The 9,914-nt window shown below is 36.5% G+C and overlaps 1 non-coding gene across 1 annotated transcript; it reads right to left on the bottom strand.

Moving 5' to 3' along the window:
• Positions 1 to 7,928: 7,928 nt before the first annotated feature.
• Positions 7,929 to 8,034, bottom strand: LOC145593394 (small nucleolar RNA R71). Its single transcript, XR_014102726.1, has one exon. It is a non-coding gene; the product is annotated as a small nucleolar RNA R71 (small nucleolar RNA).
• Positions 8,035 to 9,914: the final 1,880 nt, after the last annotated feature.

Here is a 9,914-nt window from a genome sequence, read left to right as displayed (position 1 = left end):
CAGGGAATGACAAATTGTAGTCGTTGAGTTGCTAGGAGCCGATCGAACAATCTAAAGTTGATTTAAAGTAAATATGAAATTGGATCTCTTAAGTAGAGATCCAATGGAAGGAAAGGAATCTTCGAAATTGAATCTCCTAAGTAGATATCCAAGGTAATAACTCAGTATATGACTAGCTTTTGGACTCGTTCTATGCACAGGTTGTGCATAAGTTATGATTTATGCTTAAAACTCACAAATTACTTGAATAAATTTATTTTATCGTCTTTTGACATATTTGAAAAAGTTCTCTTAAATATTATATAATTAAATTATGTTATTGCATGGTAGTTAATCAATAATTCATATAAAAAAAATAATTATCAACTTTGTTTATTATATTTTTACTTCAAGGTAAAGTTCTTTACCAAATCAATTTCTCTAACAGTATGCTTAATACTTTAAAAATAATGACCCAATGACATGCAAGTAATGTTATACTAAGGAATTTCCACAATATTCTTACACGAAACTTTTTATATTTCTTGACATATTCAACTGTTCGTTTCTTCTTTGCAGCCTCAAAATTTTCCTTTTCAATCTTCATCTTCATTATAGTAAAAATATAGATAGAATTTTAAGAGATGTTTTTCATATATATATTTTATTTGGAACATAGGTAGTGATGTGAAAAATTCTTTAAATGGAAATTTTGTATTTATATTAGTGATTGAGCTGAGGGAAGACAAGGGGTCAATGAATTAAATAACGAATGTGATTAAATTGAATATAAAAATAGAGAAAGAAGGGGAAAAGGTTTATAAAATTCAATTAGTTGAATTTAATTAGCGCTTATAGAATTTAAATAATTATTGAGAAATAAAGGGGAGGTGGAAAAGTTCTATGTAACTCTATAACAATAAGGGAGAAGGACATGTGACAACTTTGGTTTGTGTTGTTAAATACTACTTCCTCCGTTTTTTTTTATAGTTGCAACACTTAGCTAAAATGGAAATGTCACAATAGTTGCAGCACACTACAATTGGAAAGTATTTTATGTTAAAATTTGTATTATAACCCTTATTATAATCACATGGCCCACTAAATTATACTCTTAACAATCTCTGTCCTCCATTTTAAGTGTTTTAAATCACATGTGACCCAATTTTCTTAAATACCGTGAAAAAAGGTGTGTTGCAAGTATTAAGAACGGAAGAAGTACTAACCTTTTGGCCCGTTCGATGCACGAATTGTTACTTGATTATTTCATATGTAGGTATGCTTTTCAATAGTTAAAACTTTTGATATGAAATACGAAGTAATTGTTTCATTTCTAAATCTTAAAAGAAAAAAAAGAGTGAGGGTAGAATTATGGAAGAAGATGGAGGAATTTAGTTAGGTATATACACATAAAGATCGTGGGATATAAAATGATGTATTAGTTTAAGTTATATTTAAGTCTAGGAGTTGAAAAAATAATTTTTTTATATATTATAATTCATATATTTATGGGATGCGTATTAATTGGTTCAACTTGATTTTATTATGGTGGAAATAAAACACTTTATTTTCGTACTTGAATTTGCAAGTTATAGAATGCATAAAGACTTAAACAAAAAAATTAAGAGAGGTGACATGTGTCTTATGGGGTATTGAGTGAGTAGTGACTTTTGATGACATGTGTCATGTGAAGAATTTGTAATTTGTGTTTTTAAATACTAAGTATAAATGTGTAGATGTATAGATGAATATAAGTATAGATTACTTCGATTTAAAAAAGACCTTAAATGAATATCGAATTTTGGTAACCCAATCCAAACTAATTAGCCTAACCCAAAAAGGATCTGAATTGAAATTGAACCAATATTGAATCAACCTTATCCTAATAAATTTCAACTGGACATAACCAAATCGAAACCAAACTAACCCAAAGTACTCTGATCCAAATTCAACCCAGTCAAACCCATTTCGAACTCGATACGCATATATCCTAATCGAATATTAACTAACCTGAAGTTGGCTCGACCAACCCAAACATGACCCTTACTCGGCAAATCTTGACCAGAAATTGACTCGTCCCAAACCAAGATGGGTTAAAAAGGTAACTTTGACCCAAACACACCTGTCCAGTCGTGGGTCAACCCATACTCTATCCGATTACCCAAATTGATACTTTTTAACTATAGGTTGGCCTAGTAAAATTGAAATATTTAGAATGTTTTTATTAATAAAATTTGGTTAACATTCAGGGTGAAAGTAATTCCGATTAAAACCGAATTGAATCAAAACCAAACAAAAAGTAGTAATTCGGTTTTATTAATTTTTTTTAAATTCAAATTGGATTGGTTTGGAAAATTAAAAAAATATGGATTATGGTCTAGATTCAGTTTAGGGTTTAACATTTTGGTAGCTGAATAATCAGTCGTTGGTCAATCACCCTAGAACTAAACATTATTTCTATCTAAACCAACCTAAGACGTGTCTAGGGTAAGTAGAGGATCGTGTCCAAAGGGAATAGGTAAAGAACACCAAGAGTGTGAAAAGGTTGTAAGCTAGTTCGGTCATAAATTGGGGGTTTTGATTAAATAACTTCTATGGAGACAAACAATAGGGGGAAATGGGAATCGACACCTACCAAACCAATGGATCAGAACAATACGCAAACATGAACACAAATTAGGTGATAGAAAGGGCATTCAACATTGCCTTCTTTCGAAGCCACAACGCTAACTCAGCTAACAAGATAGGCCAACCAAGTCTTAACGATGGGAAGTAGACTACTAACTCGGTTTATCTTTTGATCGGTCCAAGAAAGAATTAAGGCACAAGTAATTTGGATTTCTCTCCTAATTATTGCAACTAAGGCTACTACATCATCCAAACAAGGAATTGTAATCAAGAGGAATTTAGCATAATCATATAAGAAAAGGCTCACAACTAAACCCCATCTCTTAATGCAAGCATAGAAGTGAATACATGATCAATAAGTGGCCAACCAATTACACATGCAATTAATCAATTCTTTAACAATCAATCATCAACCCAAAATGAACATGCAAGCACAAATATCAATCAACCCATGGCTTGGTTGGGTCTTCGCCCAACCCCTAGGAAAATAATTACTCACTAATCATGGTGAAGAACATCATAACAACAAATTCTAATTCTAGCATTAAATTATCAAGTTGAGAAAAGTAGTAAGAACAAGGTAGATTGAACATGCAACAACAATTAAACAAGATTAAGGAAGAAATTAACAATTCAAGACAATTAAAAACTGAAAATAAAGAACAAGATATAGAGGAAAGAGATTACTAATGAAGCTTCAAAGTTAAGGAAAATGTTGAATTAAGAGAACAAACTTCAATTAATTCTTACAATGATTGAGTTTTGAGGAAAACTAAACTAATTAAAGAGAGTTTAGAGAAACTAAGGGCCTAAGAAAACTAAAGGGAAGAAGGTCCTTAAAACTAAAGTCAAGGGTCGTATTTATACACCCAAAAATTACATTGTTAAATCCACCAAGAATCAGGCTTTTAAACAGTCGGAGCGCCCGCTCCTCGCTGCAGCAAAATGGGCAAATTGTGAAAACTTGGGAGGAGCGCCCGCTCCTCCAGGGGTGCACGCCCGCTCCTTGTAATGTAAAGGGGAGGCAGTTTGTGGTGCTGGGATTAGGAGCGGCCGCTTCTTTTGAGATCCACGCCCGCTCCCGCCTGGCGAATGCTTTCTCTTCAAGTTTGTGCAACTTAACCAACTTCTCATTGCATCTACAAACACGAACACACACATAAAAAGGAACGGGGAGGCCAAAAGCTATAAGCGTGCAAAAAGGAGTAAGAAGGGGGGTAAAGAGGGAAAACGATTACAAAATTGTGTTAAATATGCCATGACAATTGGACAAATAAAACACTTATCAAATTCCCCCAAGCTAGCCAATTGCTTGTCCTTAAGCAATTCACTTGGCACAAACGAAACCGATAGATTAGTCCGCTCAAAGAAAAGCACATGTAAGGATAAAAGAATCCTTGAGAAATAAAACTCGAGCATGAGGTATATGCTTAAGATCAACCACGGTCATGACTAGCCAAGGCCTAGCTAACCTCCCCGAATGTACTCAACTTTGGTCCATTCAACCAATCTTATCGCGTCCCCAACACAAAGTTCAAATTCCCCCTAATGGTAGTGTCTCATGACTCCTCGAAGGAGTTGAAAGAAAAATAGACAAAAGAAGGTTTTAGAACACTCGACATCTCAATGATAAGTACCCTCTCCATATGCTTGTGAACCAACTCCCTCCACCGACAATGGCTTCCACTACTCTACTAACATTACAATATTCAAGGATTACGTCACAAAGTCAAGGCATAGAAAAAACTAGAAGTGTTTTGCAATCAAAGTTAAGCCAAGATGTACAACACTAAGAGCAAACCTAAAAAGGTTTCTAACTTTGACCCAAATTACAAACTATGAATAAACTCGAAACAAAAACGCACCGCCAAGCTTGTTTAATTGCCGGGGTGGTGGCTATTCATCACTTCTTTTCTTTCTTTCTTTTTTTTTCTTTTCTTTTTCTTTTCATCATTTTTTTTAGACTTGAACATTTACATTACAAACTACTAGTTACAATAAACTAAAGATTTAACTAAGGAAACAAGAATGATATGCCTTAAATTTTTGTGAAAAAACACTACATAACAACCTTTATCAACACTAAGAGTAGTTTAGTCCGCGATCTTGGGAGTTGGGATTCAAGTTCTCGATCTAGATACTAAATCAAAGAGGATCCTTACCACTCAGTAAATATGTAGTAGGCTTGAAAAATATTAAAACCTCACTTTTGGGGACAATGTGGGATCAAATACTATCTTTCGGGGTTCAAATTCCTTTGATATGGGCGATACCTTCTTACCACAATCCTAGACTTTAAACCTCGTACATTAGGTAAGGTTATTCTCACACTAGCCTAAACTAGCCAATTTATGTTCAACCAAGGGCATCTAAACCATGCTCGAAATTTTATTACTAAAAGAAAGCAAATATCCACCACATGCAATCTAATATCATCATTGACGACTAGTCTAAAAGCAAAAAGATTTTTCATTTTTTTTAGAGGAAAAATATAAACAATAATAAAAGGGAAGGAGTTACCATTGATCTTGATTTGATTAGTGTCTTTGATGGTAAAATGAATTCAAGTGAGCATGTAATATAATTTCCTTAGTTTTGCAAATGACGGTTTATCAATGAATTGTGGAATGATTGTTTAACTCCTATGTGTATGATCCACTCATGATAGTGTTTATTTGCTTTGCTACTAATCACTACTCTTTTACCATCTTGTATATGAAAGAAAAAACCAAAACTCAATTACAAACCGAAATTTTGGCCTATTACATTAAGCCCATTTTCTTTTACAAAGTATACTAACCCCTTTTTCCCTTTCATATATAAACTAAAATTAAAAAAAATCCTAATTCTCAACTCTCCATTATCAGTTTCTCACTCTCTCACAAAGTCACGACTTACCGCTCATGCCACATCTTCTCATTTTCTCCCTCATGTCACACTTTGATCTGATTATCGGCCACCCTCATCGACCACATCTTCTCCAGTTCTCCCTCCTCTCTCAATTTCTTCAATTTTGTTAGTGAATACTAGAAGTGAATGAATTTAACGAAAAAAAGTTGAATGATTGTAGGCTGCTGGGTGAAGTTCGGGTTTCGAGTTTGGATGTTGCGAAAGAAGGGGACAAATTCGGTTTGGATTGGATATGATAAGTGGTTTATTTGACCACTTATTGTGTTAATTTAAACCCGGTTTTGCATTCATTTCCCCCCTTTCTAACCCGTTTTGAATGAAAATGTTTTATCTTGGCCTTGCCCCTCCTTGGTTTGTGTTTGTCCATGTTTTGCAGGTTTATTGATTCAGTTTGGCAAGCATTCGATGCATGGATTTTGTCTAAGGCAAGAAAATTAGAGAAAGGAGAGCCCGCTCCTGCTGGAGCGGGCGTGCACCTCTCAAGAGCGGGCGCTCCAAACTTCCTGCAAACTTACTGCCAAGTGCACCCTATGAGGAGCGGGCGTGCACCTGTGAGGTGCGGGCGCTCCTCCCCAAACTTTCAAAACCACTTGTATTCTGAAGACAGCTGGAGAGGGCGTGCAGCAACCTGGAGCGGGCGCTCCTAGCCGTGGAGCGGGCGCTCCTCAGGTGGAGCGGGCGCTCCTTCGCTGGGAATCTATTTTCTTTTGACGGATTTCCCTATGTGTTTCGGGGAGTATAAATACTTCCCCTTTAGTTCATTTGTGGGAAGAGGAGATATAGCCTAGTTTTTAGAGACTCCTCTTAGTTTGAAACATTCCTTTTAATTAATTTAGCTTAATTTTCATCAATTCAATCATTGTAATAGTTGGTTTCAAGTTTGTTTCTCAAGATTGGCACTTTGTATTCAACAATTTCAAGCCTTAATTAGTAACTTCCTTCTACTTTTCTCCATTTAATTTCTGATTTTATTTGTAGTTGCATGATATTTAGATCTTCTTAGTTCTTGATAATTTGTTATTGGATGATAGTTATTTCAATTGTTAATCATTTTTCCCCAATTATTGAATAAGTTAGAACCCTAATACTTGTTTGGATGTTGATAAATATGAGTTGTGAGTAGTCTACTTGCTAGGGGTTGGGTGAAGCTCAACCTTTTGGGTTAATTATGCAAATGTGGGAGAAGCATTGATGCTTGTATTGCAATTAAATTGATTATATGAGATTGCTTGTTAGTTCTTCAATGATAGGATTAGCTACCCTTGATTTAGGGGCTTGATAGCATGATATGCTTAGTTTGACATGGAAATGTGAATGAAGCATGGCATTACTTATTGCAATTTGATTATGTATCTTCTATTGCTAAACTAATGAGGAATCTAAGTTTAGTAGTGTGAGTTGTTTCCTAATTGCATGAGGTTGATCTTACATATTGTCCTTGCTATATCTTATCAATTTCGCTCCCCGTTTGTCTATTTGCCTTGGTCGAGTGGATCCCATTCCCTAGTGTCCTCAATCCATTGATTTAGAACCATAGTTTGTTTGTCTTCTTGACGAACCCCAATTCACCATTGACTTCGAATTAGCTTAAGTGTTAAGATCTTTGGCAACCATATCCCGTTCCTTGTGGACCGAACTCTTACTTGTCATTATGCTTGGTTTGTAAGGTGTTTGTAAATAAATGTGTTTGATTGAGTGTGGAATGTGCGACCGTTCTAACGCCCATCAAAATGGCGCCGTTGCCGGGGAACGGTGTTGTTGATTGCTAATTGATTACTTGAGTCTAGTTCATCATAAAACAAAAAAAAATTTCAAAAAGATTGTTTCTTTTTGGCTACACTTGTAGCCTTGTTACTAATTGCGTTTGTTGAGAGTGTATGCACAGAACTCATAACAGGATCTTGGTACCTTACGATCCCGAGATTGAGCAAACTTATAGAAGGAGAAAGAGAGCCGGTTCTAGGCCGTTTACTACTCCCCCAACTAGAGAGACCGATTTCGAGGAGGATCTAGATCAAATGGGTGACGCGGAACCACCACCTCAAAGACCTTTAAAGGAGTTGGGAACTCCGGGAGCTTATAGAGCTTCAAGCGGCATTGCTCCACCCGTTACTCAAGTCAATGACTTCGAGATTCGGCCCGCAATGATTAATTTGATTGAAAGGAGGCAATTTAGTGGAGCAAAACATGAGAGCCCTCTTGCACACTTGAACGAGTTCGAAAAATATTGCAACACGATCAAGGTAAATGGGGTAACTCAAGGTTTGTGAGACTAAAGCTATTTCCTTTTTCTTTGATAGGAAGGGCTCTTGAATGGCTTGAGAAGGAGGTGAGGCCTAACTCCTTGAGAACTTGGGACGAGGTCACCACGGCTTTCTTAGGAAGATTCTATTCTCAAAAGAAGACGGCCGAGGCAAGGGCTTTGATCCAAGGTTTCCGTCAAAAAGCTAGTGAAACCATATATGAAGCATGGGAACGATACAAGGAATATCAAAGGGAGTGCCCTCATCATGGAATTCCGTCATATCAAGTGCTTCAAATTTTCTATGGGGGCTTGAGCCCACAAGGAAAGACTAGCTTGGATGCGGGAGCGGGGGGCCCGATTATGAACAAGACGGAGGAGCAAGTCATAGAGATAATTGAGGATGTGGTGAGGCACCACATGGATTGGCAAGAAGGAGAGAGAGATTCTCTAAACAAGGGAGGAAATGCGGTTTACTCCGTCGATCACCTTAATGCCATCAACAATTTGACTTCCCAAATCGCCAACCTTGGAAAGGAGATGATGTCCATTAAGGAAAAACTAGAGACCTCTAGTTCAACACAAGAGCATCCCTCCCAATCTAAGGGGAGAGGTATGAATTCTAACTCTTCTCCCTCTACTTCTAATAACATGACTCATGGATGTTTGTTTTGTGAAAATTGTGGGGCATATGACCATGATACCTCTTCTTGTAATTATGATTCCCAACCCCAACCCCAATACGAAGATGGTAATGAAAATGAAAATGAACAAGTCAATGCCTTGTCTTATGATAATAGACATAGGAATGACAATCAAAGATACTTACCATCAAATAGAAGAGAATAAGGGGGGAATTCCTATAACCAAAGAGGAAATGATTACGATTACCATAACCAAAATCAATGGGGAAATAGGAACCAAGGGACCAAAATCCCTAAGGTAACTACAACCAACAAGGTGGTTATGGTAACCATAATCATAATAATCAAGGAAACTATGGGAATCAAGGGCAATTTCACCAAGGGGGAAACTCTAATAATCGGAACAATTGGAACAACAATAATAATAGAGCTTCTTCTAATCAAAATGCGTCTAATTCAAATGTTAGAGGTAATAGGGCTTCCCAAGACAACTACTATGCACAAGCACCACATAGCAGGTCTAGCTTGGAGGAAATGATGGAAAATCAAACTAAAATGTTCAATACTTTCATGGCCTCTAGTGAAAAGAAATTTAGTGAAGTGATGACCCATAATAAAATGCTAGAGACACAAATTTCTCAATTGGCCAATGCTTTGAAGGAAGGGACTAGCAGTTCTAAACTACCACCCCAAGGACTAGATCCTAAGAGGCCCGTAAATGTTATATCAACAAGGAGTGGTAAAGTGTTGGAAGAAAGTGTTCCTAAAAAAAGCAATGAGAGAATGAACATGAGTGAGCCTCCCCTTAAAAGTGATTTTGAACAAGAGAGAGAGCAAAACCATGAGAATGAAAAAGAGAAAGAATGTGAGAAAGAGAAAGATTTTGAAAAAGAGAGTGAAGAGAGAAGAGAAAAAGAGAGAGAAACAAAACAATTGCAAAAGCTACCATATCCTCACAAATTTGTTAGAAACAAATTAGATGTGGAATTTGGGAAATTTCTTGAAACATTAAAACAAATTCACCTTTCAATTCCTTTTACCGATGCTATCAAGTAAATGCCTAACTATGCTAGGTTTTTGAAAGATATTTTGAGTGGAAGGAGAAAGTGTGAATTGGTTGAAACGGTGAGTCTCACCGAGAATTGTAGTGCAATTATCATGAACAAGATGCCACCCAAATTGAAAGACCCCGGTAACTTTTCTATCCCATGTGCAATATACAAGATGCAAATTGATAATGCTTTGTGTGACCTAGGGGCTAGTGTTAGCCTAATGCCATACTCGGTATACCAAAGACTTGGGATAGGGGAACTTCTACCCACCAACATCACCCTACAATTGGCCGATCGCTCTATTAAATTCCCAAAGGGTAAGGTAGAGGATGTTCCTCTAAGGGTGGGGAAGTTTGTAATCCCGGTGGATTTTGTTGTGTTAGAGATGGATGAAGATGTTAACATTCCAATAATTCTTGGAAGACCTTTTCTTGCTACGTCGGTGCTTTAATAGATGTT

This window comes from Chenopodium album, chromosome 18 (genome assembly GCF_948465745.1).
Source record: "Chenopodium album chromosome 18, dcCheAlbu1.1, whole genome shotgun sequence".
In the NCBI taxonomy this organism is placed as follows: domain Eukaryota; kingdom Viridiplantae; phylum Streptophyta; class Magnoliopsida; order Caryophyllales; family Amaranthaceae; genus Chenopodium; species Chenopodium album.
The sequence above is the reverse complement of the archived record's forward strand: the minus strand, read 5'-3'. Positions and strand labels throughout refer to the sequence as shown.